General features: G+C 44.5%; 5 non-coding genes across 5 annotated transcripts; 1 reads left to right on the top strand and 4 right to left on the bottom strand.

Moving 5' to 3' along the window:
* Positions 1-306: 306 nt before the first annotated feature.
* On the bottom strand, positions 307-380 carry trnas-acu (transfer RNA serine (anticodon ACU)). The gene has a single exon. It is a non-coding gene; the product is annotated as a tRNA-Ser (tRNA).
* Positions 381-1,189: 809 nt separating this feature from the next.
* On the bottom strand, positions 1,190-1,331 carry LOC148642395 (U4 spliceosomal RNA). Its single transcript, XR_015929476.1, has one exon. It is a non-coding gene; the product is annotated as a U4 spliceosomal RNA (small nuclear RNA).
* Positions 1,332-2,666: 1,335 nt separating this feature from the next.
* On the bottom strand, positions 2,667-2,808 carry LOC148642396 (U4 spliceosomal RNA). Its single transcript, XR_015929506.1, has one exon. It is a non-coding gene; the product is annotated as a U4 spliceosomal RNA (small nuclear RNA).
* Positions 2,809-4,997: 2,189 nt separating this feature from the next.
* Positions 4,998-5,071, bottom strand: trnat-agu (transfer RNA threonine (anticodon AGU)). The gene has a single exon. It is a non-coding gene; the product is annotated as a tRNA-Thr (tRNA).
* A 2,358-nt stretch (positions 5,072-7,429) lies between these two features.
* On the top strand, positions 7,430-7,501 carry trnah-gug (transfer RNA histidin (anticodon GUG)). The gene has a single exon. It is a non-coding gene; the product is annotated as a tRNA-His (tRNA).
* The last annotated feature ends 10,372 nt before the right edge of the window (positions 7,502-17,873 follow it).

Raw genomic sequence — 17,873 nt, forward strand, 5'->3', positions numbered from 1 at the left:
TGATGTAATCTGTTTTCTCTTAGAGAAAGGGGAAGTTTTAGAAGGGACCAAGTGCTGAACTTTTTTACAGCGCAACGTCTTATAAAAACCCTGTACTGCTTGTAACAAATTGAGTCTCTGGTTGCACTTTGCGAAGTGGCAGCAGGGCTCCCAATATTGCAATATTGAAATAAAGACCTTACTCAGGTGAGAACTCTCTCTTGTGGCTTCCTTGATAGTTATATTTCCATGACACAGCTTTGCATGACAACCCATCTCACCACGGAAAGGAACCTAATAGCTTTTGTAAGAGAGGAGAAAAGGACCTGGCCCGTACGGGGATTGAACCCACGACCTTGGCATTAGTAGCACCACGCTCTAACCAACTGAGCTAACTAGCCTCACGACAGCAATCCTCTCTGTGCTGCAAAAAATCGAACTCAGGGAATTTCTTTTGCCCTCCTTTGAATAGAAAGCCGTGTAATTCAGTGTACGTGCTTTCTCGTGCAGTTTCATGGTTCTTGTAACCCAAATCCTACACTGGCGTGAAGTGACCCCCCATTTCACAGCATTTTTCAGCTGATTTAAAATGTACCTAAAGGAGAAGCATTATTGAAGACCATCAATTACCAAGAGCTTTTGTCAAAAGTTTTTGTGGTCATTTTTAATGACCACAGAGCGCTGTGACCTCGGTTTTACATCTCACCAAAGAGACAGCGCCCTTTTACAACACAGCGTCTCCATCACTATGCTGGGGCATTGGGACCCGCACAGACCTCAGGGTGAGCGCCCCCCCACCGGCACGATTAACACCGCTTCCAGCTGGAAACTTTGTCTTTCCCTGTAGCTCACCCTCATCCGGGTACTGACCTGGCTAACACCTGCTTTGCTTCAGTGGGTTTTCAGTTGCGAGTTGCAAGGGGATGCAAGTGATGGAGCCGCTCGCTGCAAAAGCCACTGCTTTGGCTGGGAATCGAACCAGAGCCTCCCGCGTGGGAAGCAAGAATTCTACCACTGAACCAACAATGCTCAGTGCCCAGGCCTTCAAAAAAGACGCTTTTTTGGTGCTCTGTTAAAAAAGCGTCGACATTACCTATTTCAAAAGGCTTCACTTTCCTAGTCACATTCCAAGGCTCATTGAACCCGGGCTGTTTCCTCCAGCGATATAGTATTGCAGTTAGACAGCACGATGCCTGCAAGACTATGTCACGCTCTGACGAGACTGTCAAAAATTGCTTTCGCCGATTGTATTGCAAACCGGCGGAAGCGGGGTATTGGGAAAAGTTTTCAACTAGCAATAATCGCGCCTCGGCTAAACCTCACAGGCTACGATACTGCAAATGCGCAAAGCTGACGGTTGCCAGGCAACCGCGGGGATCCTATGGAAATCGTTATCAATCGTCTCATGGCATGTCGTTGCTGTAACGCTTCATATTTGTCGTCTCCTTCTTCTAGCTTGAGGTTTTAAATAATTTCATGACAGACAAGGGCTCCGTCGGGAACAAAGGGCGTTGTGAGAAAACCGTTGCTTATTTTAAGCAGCAGAAATACAACCCTTTAAATACAAGATGACAGAACAATGACGAAGGGCGTGCCGGGAGGAACTCATGCACTACAGAGGAAAGGGGGCGGGCACGTACAGTTCACATTCAAGCCACAAGTACTCTTCTCGGATGTTGCACAAACAAATCCTAACGTCCTGAAAGCATTGCAGCATGTTTGTGTCCCACTTCCCGTGGCTGCAGGACGACTGACACGAAGGGACAAACACAATCTGTGGCGTTTAGCGTGACATAGTCTTGCAGGCATCGTGCTGTCTCACTGCAATACTATACCGCTGGAGGAAACAGCCCGGGTTCGATGAGCCTTGGAATGTGACTAGGAAAGTGAAGCCTTTTGAAAGAGGTAAAGCACTGCACAACGGAACTGAGGGAGAATCTTACAGGGGATTCTGATCGGTGTCTGCATACACGCAGTCCGATACGGGTGCTGAAAGCTTGAGCTACTCTCAATGTCATGCTGCCTTTCCTCGGAGTAAATCTGTTACATTGAAAGAATGCTTCTCGCAGGTTCAAAAAGGGACCCTTGTTAATTGGAGAAATCAATGATTTCGAATGAATTCTGTATGCGTTAAAAGACAGCTATACACAGAAAACATGCAGGACACTGCTCATGATGTTTCCCGAGCCGAAACACAGTGCGTTTTTCCAAGCCATCTGACAAAGCCCGCCCACTGAAAACTGCAGCAGATCGTGTAAAGACGTTCAACTTTGTAACTACTGCACGCACAGGAAGCAAAATAAATTCCTCTTTTCAAACTGTCAAAGGTTTGCTTTGCGAACGCTGCAGGACATCGTACAATCTCTTTTGAACGGGGACAAACAATTTCTTATGGGGCGCAGTAAGTACAGACGTTTAAAAAGCTCCACTCATGCCGACGATGCAGCATGAAGAAGCGCAACCTAACGTTTGACAGACAAAAGCCGGGCGCCGCTACGAGCAATATGAAATCAAACTGACAGCACACGGCGTTTCGCGCTGACTCAAAAGTGATCTCGACAGACGCTGTTCTCTGCATAACGCTGAAAGAGCTAAAGAGCGTTTCTATTGAGACGTACTGTAACAAGCTCGTTTCTTTCTACCATGATGTTACCATGACAAAATCTGTCTTTAAACACCTTGCTCAGTCTCTGACGAGACTGTCAAAAATTGCTTTCGCCGATTGTATTGCAAACCGGCGGAAGCGGGGTATTGGGAAAAGTTTTCAACTAGCAATAATCGTGCGTGCTAATTAGAACAACAGCAACGCTGAGCTCTCAGCACCGTACTGAGCCCAGGTGTTTTTCTAAAGCTGTCAGGTGCAGTTCATTTATATGAAGGAAATCTCTTACTGGGTACGATTACAATGCAGTAAGTAGCACAAGCTACTTGGGGAGTAGCCCGATGTGTTTTAAAACGACCCGAGCCAGGCAGGAGTCGAACCTACGATCTCCTAATCCGTAGTCAGATGCGTTATCCATTGCACCACTGTCCCTGGTATAACACTACAGCACTGTAACCCAGTGATCTCAGCCCTGCAACTAGTAATAATAATAATAATAATAATAATAAACTTTATTTTATATAGCGCCTTTAAAGGTGGCTTCTCAAAGCGCTTTACAGGATGACAATAACAATAAATAAGAAGACTACAACAATAAATAAGAAACTTTCACAAGACAGGACACAATTATAATTACAACAATACAACAATAACAATAGAGGAGACCGTGGAAGATGGTATTAAGAAGAGCAGAGGGGTGAAGAATGGAACCAGTTAAGTAAAGGCTTTTCTGAAAAGGAGGGTTTTGAGTCTGGATTTGAAGGAGTTTAGAGAAGGTGACTCTCTAATATCCTTGGGCAAAGAGTTCCAGAGCTTGGGGGCATAGCAGGAGAAGGCCCTGTCGCCCATACAATGTAGACAGGCTTGGGGGACAGTAAGGAGGGCAGAATTTGAAGAGCGGAGGTTGCGAGGTGGGGAGTAGGGCGATAAAAGTTCAGACAGGTATTGAGGTGCCAAGCCATGTAAAGCCTTGTAGGTGAGCATGAGGATTTTAAAGTCTACGCGAAATTTGACCGGAAGCCAGTGCAAGGACTCCAGGATAGGAGTAATGTGAACACTTGCACTAGACCTGGTCAGGATTCTGGCTGCTGAATTTTGGACATACTGCAGCTTGTTCAGAGTAGATTTAGATACCCCAGGGAGCAGAGCATTGCAGTAGTCAATTCGAGAGAAAACAAATATGTTGATCAGCTTTTCAGCCACAGTTAATGATAGCATAGGGCGTAGTCTTGCGATATTTCTAAGGTGGAAAAAAGATGTTTTGACAGTATGCTGTACATGTGGGTCGAATGTAAAATATTACCCCCGGTCCATTCTTTTCCAAAAGTGAGAACCACCTGTTTTCTACATTTTGTCTGTTTTAAAACCATATCTCTTTAAACCAAACCAAGAGTTTGTCTTTTGCACTGATATTCTGATTCATTTCGATTTCAAAGAAAAAAAAAACATTACCTTCCAAAGCATCATAAAATTGTCCCTTCTTCCAGACTCTACTTCTCTCTTGTAGTAGTACAGTAGACCTTTCCAGGTGAGCAGATCACAGAGTCCGAAATGAGCTTCCTCCATCAAGCAAAGTACCTGAACATGACTCTGTCTTCATAAAAGCGCCCCTGTAATAAAGAAATTAAATCCGAAATCAAGAGGGCAGTTGCCTACTGAAGTTCAAGAAGTCATCCATTTTAACCTAGCAACACATTAAAGGCTGCATCTATACAAGTACGATTCTAGAAATGCTCACCAGATTACGTTTTAAGAAGGAACTGCGCCTCAGGTTCCGCCGAGATCTTAACTCGGATGGCAGGATTCAGAGTCCGGAGTGCGGACTGATGGCGCACGGAGGTTCCACATACTGTGGATCCCTCAGTTTTCTTCCGCATGTTTAAACCGCCAGCGTGTGACTCCCCTGTCCCCGTGACCTCATTGCTCTGCTCTCGCCTCTGTGCAGACGAGCCCGACTCATGGTAAAGTGGAAAAAAATATGCCCTCAACGTGAGATTTACTCTGGAGCAAGGATAGATGTTACCTTTTTATCGTTGAATAGGATGTATGTGATGTGGCGACTAGGTTCAATTTTGTATCCTCTTTAAAAGATTAAGGACTGGGGGTGAGCGTGATTTACCACCCTATCAGCTAAGGACCCGACATGCACACCGTTTAAGCTGCATAGACTCGGTCGTTTAACTCTTCTCCATTAGCAGGGTTAAGGTTAAAGAAAAAAAACATTGCTGACTTCTTTTTTTTTTGCCAGCCGCTAGCGCTGATTAGCAAGGTTTGTATTTCATGTTTTGCAAGTTGCGTCCATTTTAAGAAGAACAAGTCGCGTTAAAGACAGGAAATGAATACTTGCATTTAATTAAGTCTAGCTGTAGGCGGTTGTCCATAATGACCAGTTCTGTTCGAGAACACAGAACAAAAAAGGCACCGCTGGGATTCGGACCCAGGATCTCCTGTTTACTAGACAGGCGCTTTAACCAACTAAGCCACGGCGCCCTGGGAGTGTTGTCCTTTTGCAGCCACTTGGACACACCTTTAGAAAAACATTTTGTTAACAGGCATTCTGCCTCAGCCTAAACACCTATAGCTTGCAAAGCGCATGCTATTAGACAGGCACCTCTGCAAGACCTTAAGAGTCTCTTAAACTAGTGATAGTAAGGTGTTCCCAATGGGTGATGTTCGGCTTTCAAATCATCTCTCCGTGGAAGCGCCGAGATGCAGCTGTTTAAGGCTTAGAAGCAGCTGACTGTTTCACTACCTAGCTGATCACTGTCAGTCAGGGAGCTTAGAGGTGAAAAGCCTGTCTGAGAGACAATTCGCTGTCGATCAGTTCAATATATTCCGTACCAGCTCGGCGCATCCGAGATCATCTTGGTAGCCGTGTAGCTCAGATGAGTGAGAGTGTGTGTGTGTGTGTGTGTGTGTGTGTGTGTGTGTGTACCACCGTGATTGGATGCCGGCCCTTCTCAGGTCACAGTAAACCTTCTGCTCAAAAAAAGTGAGGTAAAACCTCACTCTGCACAGTAAAACCTAAAAAAATTGAGGTTTTATTTAATCTCTGACCAAGGGAAACATTTCATTTTTTCAAAGAAATGTTTGTTAAAAAATAAAGTCATAGTTCCATGGGATTCAATCATAGACCGTGTGACATGGAAGTCAGGAACCTAACCCACTAAAGCACTACAGAAACATTATCGACAGACAATGTACAGTGTGTACTATTCTTGTGTTGAGGTACATGAATATAATTATATCGTTATTAATTTCTAATTTATAACTTTATTAACTTTATAAATTTATTAACGTTATTAATTAATTTCACGACGCACAGACAGGGCGCGGGGAGCCGCCGCCTGCAAACACAGCTCCAGGCAGGACTCCACTCCGCAGGAGCCGCAGAGCAGAGGAGATGGGCAGAGACCTGAGCTGCTGTTGCTGCAGACGCTGTCTTTTCTGCACTCGGGGTAGGAGTGAATGTTGAGTTGCCCTTAGAAATGAAGCAGAGCACTTCAACGACACGGGTGTGTGTGTGTGCGCCCTGGTGATTCTGGGAGACAGATCGAACCTGGGCTAAAAGAGAGGGGGCTTAGCCCTCTTCCATTTACTAGTTCAAAGTTGTACAACCCATTTGTATCTGCTAGGCGGCGCAGTCGTCGTGCACAAAGAACGCTTTGAAAAGCGTCAAAGGCAAATCATTCTGAGTTGGTCGTTTGTGTTTTCCGTTCAGACGCGAAATGCTGAAATGATCTCTCGGCTCCTCAGTTGTCATTTCTGCTCCGTAAAGGAATCACAGCACGCGTCGGCTTCCAGCACGGTGGGTCGGGACACGATGCCGGGGGTCGGAGAGAGCGATGTCTTCCTCGTTAGTATAGGACCTGTCACCTGTCCCCACCTGTCACGCGGGAGACCGGGGTACATCAGGACGCGCATTGAAGTGAAAGCAGGATGCGCTGCGACATGCACTGTGCAGATCCCGCCACACTAAGAGGTGAGTGGGTCTGTTCGATCACAGCGCTAGGCGAATCCCCAATCCCCTTTTGTGCGTGGCGACAAAAGAAGTCTGAAGTCTGTTTCCACCCGGGGACCTTTCGCGTGTGAGGCGAACGTGATAACCACTACACTACGGAAACAGTGGTAAGATGTGCCCAGCGGCCCAGTGCTGAGCTTCGCCAATGCGATTCAGCGGCTTCCAGTGCCTTTATTGGAGTGCGCTGATGGACCGTGCTCTCTCTCCAGAGACCAGCACGCCTGTCATGGACGGAGCAGGAAAGGCGGCGCCACATTCTACAGCCCTCTCCACGCAATCGACGAAATCGGGCTACTGAAGTGGAGATAATCGCCTCTCCAGAAAGTGCAAATATCATCTTGGAGAGTATAAATCCTATTGCCGAAGGTCAGCCCTGTCTACCAGAGTAACCCTCCCACCTCCTGCAGCGATGGTCAGCTCGTCTCACACGCGAGAAGTTTCGGCTGGAAACAAGCACCCCCTCTTCTCGCACGTTTTGCACGTTTGAGTAGTTTTAATGCGGCTCCTTCGTACACAGTGCTGATCTTTTGGAAAGCAGGAGGCAAAACTGACACGTTCCCATACCAAAGTCGAACCCGGGCCGCCTGGGTGAAAACCAGGAATCCTAACCGCTAGACCATATGGGAGCGCACAATCATGCTGTTCCGGGCATCATGCAAGCAAACTACAGAAATATGAGAAAACACGCAAGAGAGTTGTCACTCAGAGTGTTGAAGGGTCGATGTATACTGGGACTCAGTTGAAATGCAACGTCAGGACTTTTCCGAATTATGTCACATGAAGAGAGCACAGCCTTTTCCGCCTTGCCACGTGTGTATCGGTAACTCGCCGTGATCGTATAGTGGTCAGTACTTTGCGTTGTGGCCGCAACAACCCCGGTTCGAATCCGGGTCACGGCAGAATAGGGGCGTCTGCTTTTACTACTTGCACGAATGAAGGCAAAAAAAATCCAATCGATGTGAACGAACGGCGCTTTACAGAGGAGTACTGCCTGACTGGATCGTTGATGAACGACAGAGGCCACTCCGACCTCTTCTCGGGTTTCTTCAATGACTTACTAAGGATCTTCTTCACATTCGCCCATGCAGGGGAAGCCAGTTACACCAAAGCAAACGCAGGAAAGTGCAATTCAAGCAGAGACCAGAAGGGACTTGTTTACACCGAGAGTGATCGGAGAATGGAACAATGCGCCCAGCCCTGTTGCTGGAGCCGATTCTTGATGAGATCTTGGGCTCACTAAGAAGCCCCCGCTGGATGCTAATCTTTCTGTTGTTCTTGCAGGTCCTGCGCTGCTTTTGAGCCGACAGAGCTCGTCCTGGTCTGTCGGCACAGCCCAATTGCAAATGATCGGCTCCGCGTACAGAAGGAACGTGCGTTTGGTACAAGAGTGCATGAAGGCACCGGAAATACATTGGGAACAAATGACCGGTCGCTCAATACCTCTGTGAAGTACAGGAGCGTGCAAAACGTGGCTGTTTCCGCCCGGTCTCAAACCGGGGGACTTTTCGCGTGTTAGGCGAACGTGATAGCCGCTACACTACGGAAACCTGCAGGGACAGCTGCTGGTGTCTCGCTTGCGTTTCGGGCTGAGAAAGGGAAGCGTCACTTTAGGCAGGGGGCGCTGGAGAGAGGAACAAAGGGCGCGATGAAACAAAATGCCGAAACCCGGGATCGAGCCAGGGACCTTTAGAACATACTCTCACGAATCGTTAGAATACGTGCGTTTGATCATCAATTGCGTAACAACCACATTCGTTCGACTTGAGCCATCAAGCTCATAGTTTTCAAATCTTGAAAGCTGTCATTGAGCACATCATAGTCTGCAGTACGCCCCGTAACTTGCGTACTTCAACAGAAAGAAGAGCAGACAGCTCCATAAATATGCGAGGCGCAGAGAGTGCAAGGCCAGCCGCACACGTTTCGGTGGCTGAGAGAGGGCAGTTTTTGCTTCTGCATTTCCCAAGTAAGGACGCATGACAACAAGCGATCGCGGTGCTCATTTACGACATAGTGGTGATGAGTTTTCAGTACGTGTTCTTTTGAACGAGCAATGAGGTTGCTGCCTTGGACAGCTGACTGCACGCTCTCATTGTGCCACGTGATGAGTATTCACCAGGCTCGTTCAGTCATTAGTCACATTCCATCGTTTGCCATAAGCAGATGCTGCAAGGTGATGTGGATATCAGTTCCCAGTCTTGTGGACGAGGACAAAAAGAGCACACAAGGGCTCATCCGTGAGTTGAACCCAGGACCCCCCACACCCTAAGCGAGAATTATACCCCTAAACCAATGAGCCACGGCAGCACTTTCCATTTTATTCTGTCAGCGAGCTTGAGGACGGGGGAGAGGTGTCATTCGCTCGTCCAGTCAGACCTTCATCAATAAGTCAAGAAAGCCGCAATTACACGACTGCCTTGCAGACGAAGGGCAGTGAACTGCACCCGGTAAGAGGGGAACAAGCGGCACTAGGCGACACCGAGGCATGAGCCCCAGCGAGGGGGGTTAGCTTGCATGGTACAGCGCTCGCTTTGCATGCGAGAGGTAGCGGGATCATTTCCCATGTCCTCCAGGTGTGTGCTTAGAGCTTGATGTGCCGAAAGGTGTCCTTTAGCCTGCGGTCACGCCTTGCATGGAGAGCGTCATGCAGCTGTCAATCATTTCGCAGCCACGCCCCCTCTTCATCTTCTCTCTGCCTTAAGCGTCTCCGCCACTCTCTCTTGACATTTCATGTCAGCATGTCAGAAGTCCGAGTGACGTTTTTAATGGCTGAGTGAGGGCACGATGCTGAAGCGGAGAGGCCACTTCAGCCAGAGAGACTTGTGCTAGGTGAGATCTGAAAAACGGACTCGCAACAGAAACAGACCAAAAAAGTATCGGTGAGATCAAAAGGCAAATGCAACATCCAGCAGAGGGCGTCTAAAGATTGGGGAACGGGCGACTGAAATCCATATGAGGCAAACTTTCCGGCTGTGCACTGCAGCTGGCCTCATTGGCGTAGTTGGTAGCGCGTCAGTCTCATCATCTGAAGGTCCTGAGTTTGATCCTCACACGGGGCAGGGCTGCTTCCTCTCTTGCTCTTTTCAAACACTTGCGGCAACTGTTCGCTCATAACCACGTCTGGAATGCGTGACCTTTACACGGGGGAGAAGCAACGCCGCATCCCTTTTCTAAAGAACATTCACATTCAGAAATAAGTCAAGAAATTTGCCATTACTTTTGCTGTCAGCCTGCCCATGTTGCCAAAGAAAGATTCACTCGGCGTCAACATGACAGAACAGCGATCACTTGAAAACACTGTTCCACACTCCGTAAGCAAGAACTTCAGTGTTTGCAGTCACCCGATATGCCGATAGTCAAAGGAGCACAAAACACGAAGCGTCAAAAGACAAGATGAGTTGATGGAAAGAGCGTTGAATTGATGAGCACAAAAGTTCAGCTCGTACAATAGGCAACGAAGGTCCCGGCGTCATCATCGCACTTGAAAGGACTGCCTTGCAGACTAAGGGCAGTGGGAGGTTGCTGTTTTGAGATGGAGGCATTGGGATGGTGGGCCGAGACCTATTCTTCTTAAGGAATTCTTCATCGTGAAAGATCGGTCCACAGGTCATCCAAAGAACTTACAAATTTTTTGGACTCAGGGAATCACGTGCTTCCGGAAGGGAGTGAAGTGCTCAAACACATGACATGCCCCCTTGATCTCACATGCACAATTCTGCTGCAACATGCACAGCTACCGTCCACACCAGGCAGTGGGGCTTTAGCAGAATTTGCTACGCCACCTGCAATTACATATCCAGCTGCACACATATACATGGTCCCTCTGTCCTTTTCAGGATCTCAAAAAAAAGCATAGTGTGGTTTTCCTGCAACCTGATTGACCGCATCTCCCTCAGAATGTGCCCCGTTGCATTCATTGCTGAAGCAGGACGGAGGCTAACGGGCATGCCAGAACAGTTAGGCTCAGCGATCTCTCCAAAATATTGTGGTTGTAGTGGAAGAAATATGGTTTAAATTGTACCTTGGTATTTCAAACTCTCTCTAGAATGTTATCCATTTCTATTTTATTTTGACAGGAACTGGCTAATGACACTAGATGAAAAGAGGAGAAAGAAAACACAACGTTTCGGCCGTGGACCCTTCTTCAGGTGTGAGGGCTCCACGGCTGAAATGTTGTGTTTTCTTTCTTCTCTTTTAAGCATGGAATAGACCTATTACTTGTTCCTTTGCAGCCTACGCATGCTGACACAGCTCCCCACCTGAACTGCTAATGATGCCTGGTAGTTTGTGGTACTTGGGTATTGTCTTATGTTTGCTCAAACTGCATATGTGCGATTGCATATTTTTGGGTATTTTCATATGTCAATATTTAATTCACTGACATTCCTGTATGCTTGGAAGAAAGGTAGATTGGATTTGGCACAGGACGCCTGCCCATATTTGTTGATCATTGTTGGGCTGGAAAAACAATGATAAAAAGTGTATGAAAAAAGCTCTCTCCAATATTTCCCTTCTCTTCGCCATGGTTACACTGGCCATTCTTTCCGTCTTTTGTCCTTCTACAAAGATTCCAGGGCTCTTTTTCCACCATAATATCAGAATTTTTTTTTCTCTTTTAAAGGCTGTAGGTGGGGTGTGATGGACTGTACCACTATCATAGAAGATTTTTTCAGGACACATCGCAGTTCCATAGTAGAATTGATCAATAGTAGAATTCCATAGGACATTATTTACCAACATATTACCCAGTGTGAGACTCTGCCAGTAAACCTCAGAGCATTGAGTTCTCCACTGATAAAGATGGCTGTCTGAAGTCATGAAATCCACTGCTGGGATGCCTGAGAGACAGTAATTGAATCTTGGCTGGAATTAGGCTTTCTATTAGTGTTGATCTTTGGGAATTATGTGGTAAAAAGGGAAAACTCCTTTACTTTAGTCACTTTGAATGTTCAAATGTACAGAACCTGCAAAACTAAGCAATGAAAAAAATCCATCACCACTCTCATGATAGCATAACTCATAGTCTCTGCTGTTGTGTAACAATACACACTTTCAATTTTCTTATCGCCTGTCTCCAGAGAGAATGTTGTTAGTGCTGATGACCTTGAATTAGACCTTGTTGACTCTGTAAAACAATCTTCCTCTGCTTAGATTTTCACTCAGATTGATTTTGTTCTCAGATTATTCCTGGCAGGACTGAGTTTCTAGGAAATGAAAAGTGAAAGAAAAAGTACAGAAGATCAGCCCTTGAATATACAACATTGTGCAGTGAGATTGTTAAATGTATTAGCTGCTATCCTGTGCTAGAGCCTGTCGTGGTAAGCAGTGGACGACAGGATCTAGCACAGATACTAATGAAACACTGTTAATGAAAGATAAAACACTTGAGTCTTATTTTAGTTTTCCATTTCCCTTTCATTTGTGATGTACTGTACAACAGGCCACAGAACATGCACAAAAACAGATATGCACACATTCACACCAGGCAATGACAGTCTGCCCAGTCAGAATCTGAGCTGAGGTATCAGAATTCTGAATTCCCTGAATTCTGTCATGGATCATCCACAATAAGGGCAATGTTTGAACACGAGGATCCCCAGGAGAGAGCCTAGTAACATAAATCTTGGAGCAAAAGCAGATGATTAACTTCATAGTTTGTGTGGTTGAGCCAAAGTTGAGCATGAGGATATGTGAGTCACCATTCTTAGAAATGGATCCAACTTCAGACAGGCGTCAAAAGTAAGAGTATACAGTGCTGGGGCAATGACACTTCAATGATCAGAAGGATAACAAGAGTTTTAATGCATTGAAATTGATTTTCTGGTGATGCACACTGTCATGGAACTATTAATTTTTTAAGGATCACTTACTGACGTCAGACAGCTGCCAATTCTCCAGACTGGAAGGATGAACAGTTTATCCCCCTAGGTACCATATTTCCATATTTCGAAGCATTGGAATAATACATGTCATACAGCAACATAAAAACAGGAAGACAAGTATCACAGCCCCTATAATCGGTGTTAGTAACTTAAAAGAAAAACATTCCCCCTGGCCCAAACAGTGATTCTAACCAGGAGAGAAAAGCCGGTGTATCTTTTATGCCTCTCTCTTTATTCACCTTGTCTTTTAGTTCTTTCAAATGCTGAATAGCGAGCGTAAGATTTCCGTAATCATAGTCATTAGCTGGAATATATGTACAACAGTAGTCTCCTACTAAAGCATAGACTCCTCCAGATGCTGCATTTTGAAGGTCCAGCACGAACCTGTTCTGAAGTGCCATTAATCTAACTCCCCTTAATTCTTGTTTGATAGCGTCTAAGCCTTCTAACGTGATATTAATAAAAGAGTACATTTCATAAAAAGTCGCATGGGTGAGGCTGTAGAATGAGGCATTAAAGCACATATATAACAAGATGCATTAAATTTCTTTAATTTTACAGTATGATTTATAAATTTATACCACAAATTACTCATATCCCCCTCATTATCAGTTTCATTCAGCCAGTTTGTATACAAAGAGGCTTCGTGTTTAGATTCTTCCTCTTTTGGGGTGGTGACAGGCTTCTACATAAAAAGGAAAAAGGCTGTGCACATCAGTCCCAAGCAGGTTATCCCCATCTGTCCTTGTGGAGACATCACTCCTGCGCTTTGCTCAGTTCGTTTGTGACCTTTTTACAGTGGGAAGCATGAATCCAGGGCACCATTTCTGTGACCTTCACAGCAGTGGCAGTGGTCAGCAGCACCTGGTACAGCCCCCTCCACCTGAGTGAACACCATTTCTTTTTCCTGAAGTCTTTCACCAGAATCCAGTCTCCTTATTCACTCATTAGTTCTTACAGCACAGGTAAATCCCTGTGGGCTGGAGCCCAGCATAATCTTAGGCTTTTTTGGTCAACATTGGTCAACAGATTGGTCAACAACTGGGTAATAACTCTTAGAAAAATCTACACATTGTTCCCCTGCCTCAGCTGTGACGTTTTGCAGAACAATTCTAGCTGAAGTTGTAAAATTTCTCTTTGTTCCGTTCCTGCAAAACATCTTATTATGAACAAACAAACCACAATAATCATTTGCATCTAGGGGAATCACTCCCAAGGGTAACCCCCCTTAAAACTATATTGTTCTACCCATCAGGTTCTGCCACTAGATAAGAGAACCTTTCCCATGAAATCATTTTTTGACCTTCATGATCCTTTCAGGGCGTACAATTAGCACAGAAGCAGCAGCTTTAGTCCACATGTTTTTCAAACAGGATATTAACGATATGATCATAACGAATAATACCAGACCCACAAATATGTATTGAACCAGAGACCCTCTCCATGTTCCTAGCACAGACTGTAGCCATGCACCAATGCCCCAATCATCTGGATTATAATTATGATATATATTTTTCTTCATCATAGATGTGCTTTGCTAAGTCCTAGCAACCTACAATACTACAATAGGGAATTAGCAAATTCAACAATCCATTCGTCCAGCTAAATTCGTCCCTCCAGGAAGTTTCATTGATTGGCCCATGATGATATCAAACAGGCTGTTACACAGTTCTGTTTGATCCAGCCCGCATCCCATGGCGTTCCTTCAGTCTGATGTCTAGTCAATCTTTCAGAGATCTGTTCCTTCATTCCACTGTTCCAGCAGACTGAGGATGATCTCAGTCCATCTCACTCCGAACAATGCAGCCACAGCCTGACACACCTTCCCCGTGAAGTGTGTTCCTTGATCATAATACAAGGGGCAGGGCAGTGCCCACCGAGGGCTTATCTCTGTTATCAAGTGTTTGGTAGACACAGAGGCAGTGGCAGCAACCCACTGGGAAAACAGATTATAAGAGCCCAGGTTTCCCTTTACAATTTTCAATTTCCCAGGTTTGAAAGGTTCCTCAGGAGCAGGCCTTTTGAGCTGTTGCACCCGCACCTGAACTGAGTTGAGTTCCTTTGATAAACATTACATCCAGATACCACATAAGTGGTTACTGCTTCAAACCCGGTTCTCACCCAGTTTTGGGTAACCGGCACACCATTTGACTCCCACCTGGGTGTCCAACAGAGTGCATTTGTCGGGCTATAAAGGGCATTAGGCTGTGAGGGCATGCAGGGCGTCTGGTGTGCTGTCAGCTCCACACCCCATCATCCTGCAGCCCCATAATCTTTTCTAACCATGTCCATTTCTCTGCTTCACAGAGGTCTCAGACTACTGTTCTACAAGTATTGCTCACCTGACAGTTGCATCTGCAAAGTTGTTCCCTCGAGTTACTGGAAACATTTCTTTATTATGTGATTTACACATTACCACAGCTACTTCAGTCAGTAGCTGCAAAGCTTCTAATAGTTCAGAGATAAACCCAGCATTCTTAACTGGAGTCCCTGCCGTGTTGAGAAAATCCCTATTCCTCCACCACCATCCAAAATTGTGGCATGCACCAAATGTATATATAGAGTCTATATACATATGCAGCCATTCAAAACAAGCGGGGTATGCTGCGGTATAACACGGTGGGAGTGTCGCAGTATACCGCATCATACCGGACGCAAATTAGATTATGTTAATAGTATCCGGAATCACCTTGTAAAATCGCCAGGTGGAGCTAATAAAGGTCAACCTCTGCTGTACAGCATTTGAGCTGTCACCAGAAAACGTCAGTTTTGAATCCTGATCACTGCTGAGGGACAATCTTTATTCAATTAAGAATTTAAGGTGTATACTCTTTAGACTTTTAAATTTAAACAGTGTATTACAGCATGTTAATCATTAAACATTAAAAAGGCGGTATATTTTATAAAAGCAAGATTGTTCTGTTGGACAAAAGTACACAACCTACCACCTTTATCATAAATATTTTAATTATGCAGGAATATTTTATGCATCAAAGTCTTTACTGAAGATATTACTAAGAGTATTAATAATGAATGACCTTGGACAAGCTGTAAGCTCAAAGTATTACCCTGGTCCACATTCTTTGTAACCGTCTTTGTAAACGAAAAGAGTTTATTTTTTCATTGACAAAAAGTAACACCACAGCATTTAGTTGATCCGATCACGCATTCATTTCCAATCATACAATGTAAATCTTGAGAATCTCCAATTCACCATGCCTTTCACATGCTCATAAACGATTTTAATTTAGGAATATAAACATATTAATGTATGTAAACTGTACTGTATATTGCTGGTCTTGGTAGTTTAAAGAAAAAAATACACACCAGTATTCCATTTCTCCCTAAACATTTTAAGCATCAAAGTCTTACATGTTGTTATTTGGGAAACATTTTTACGTGCTCCTTCTGACCATATTAGGATTATATACTTTGTGAAAAGTGATAGTATTTTAACCTTTTCTGTGAATTCGCTTGTTATCTAACAAATGCATACTTTTAGAATTTGATTAACAGGGAATATAATATGGAATTGCGTATCTAAACAACTTAATAATGATATAATTATATTAATGTACTGTCTGGCGGAATAAACTGAAGAGGTTAGTTAATGCGACACGGAATTATTAAGAATTATCACCTCTTTTTACACTTGAGAACAAATGAGAACATTCCACTCAGTGGGATGTTATCTCAAGCACCTGCTAATTCGTTTTACACCACTGGACGACAGGAGAATGTGACTGTACTGTATCTGTACAGAATGTATCTTTCAATCAATACAGTAATTGATTAAAATCGCAATCGTGTGTTTAATTAAATGCCTTTTTTGATTCACAATCTGAAAATGAAAACCGCGGTAAAGTCACCTTGAATTTAAAAAAACGATTTTGGCACGCCTGTAGCATTTTCACGAAACCTCCTAAAGTTATGAGAACACTTGCTTAAGTGTTAACTTTTGAGCTGACACAGTTTTGGAAAATGTTTCCTTCACGCTGCACTGTACAACATAGGCAGCCAAGAGTCTCCAAAACAAAACAGAATTGACAGATAGGAGAAAATTCCCACTCGTCCTGAAGTTCCCAAAATCCAGCACTGAGCGTAAACAAAGTGTCTAAGTAGCGTGGGAATGCTAACCCTAACCCTAGCTGGAGTTTGAGCAATCCAGCACTGAGCGTAAAAAGATGAGTCAAAGTAACGTCTAATCGGATTAGTTTCCTTAGAGCTGGTTCAGAGTTTGCTCAAGAGTTTACCCAGTGGGCATTGATTCGTCGAATATACGTATATTCACGGCGAAAATACGGCTATACGTATATATACGTCGCCTCGACGTATAATCAACGTCGAATTGCAACCGTAAAATCGACGACATTAATAAACGCATATATAACGTCGAAAACACATCTAACACAGTGCCTGAGGCTTTTTACTGTATGTATCGTGTGTGCCGCAACTAGGAGTATACGGCTCTCTGCACAGTGTACGAAGTAAATTATTTTCGCAGTAATTAATTTACACGTGTATAATAAATATAGTAAATATAATAAATTAATTACTGCAAAAATAATTTTCTTCGTAAATCCTTCAATCCAGATGATTGGGGCATTGGTGCATGGCTACAGTCTGTGCTAGGAACATGGAGAGGGTCTCTGGTTCAATACATATTTGTGGGTCTGGTATTATTCGTTATGATCATATCGTTAATATCCTGTTTGAAAAACATGTGGACTAAAGCTGCTGCTTCTGTGCTAATTGTACGCCCTGAAGGGATCATGAAGGTCAAAAAATGATTTCATGGGAAAGGTTCTCTTATCTAGTGGCAGAACCTGATGGGTAGAACAATATAGTTTTAAGGGGGGTTACCCTTGGGAGTGATTCCCCTAGATGCAAATGATTATTGTGGTTTGTTTGTTCATAATAAGATGTTTTGCAGGAACGGAACAAAGAGAAATTTTACAACTTCAGCTAGAATTGTTCTGCAAAATGTCACAGCTGAGGCAGGGGAACAATGTGTAGATTTTTCTAAGAGTTATTACCCAGTTGTTGACCGATCTGTTGACCAATGTTGACCAAAATAGCCTAGGATTATGCTGGGCTCCAGCCCACAGGGATTTACCTGTGCTGTAAGAACTAATGAGTGAATAAGGAGACTGGATTCTGGTGAAAGACTTCAGGAAAAAGAAATGGTGTTCACTCAGGTGGAGGGGGCTGTACCAGGTGCTGCTGACCACTGCCACTGCTGTGAAGGTCACAGAAATGGTGCCCTGGATTCATGCTTCCCACTGTAAAAAGGTCACAAACGAACTGAGCAAAGCACAGGAGTGATGTCTCCACAAGGACAGATGGGGATAACCTGCTTGGGACTGATGTGCACAGCCTTTTTCCTTTTTAT

Source organism: Lepisosteus platostomus, chromosome 22, assembly GCF_059453375.1.
Source record: "Lepisosteus platostomus isolate fLepPlt1 chromosome 22, fLepPlt1.hap1, whole genome shotgun sequence".
Taxonomy (NCBI): Eukaryota; Metazoa; Chordata; class Actinopteri; order Semionotiformes; family Lepisosteidae; genus Lepisosteus; species Lepisosteus platostomus.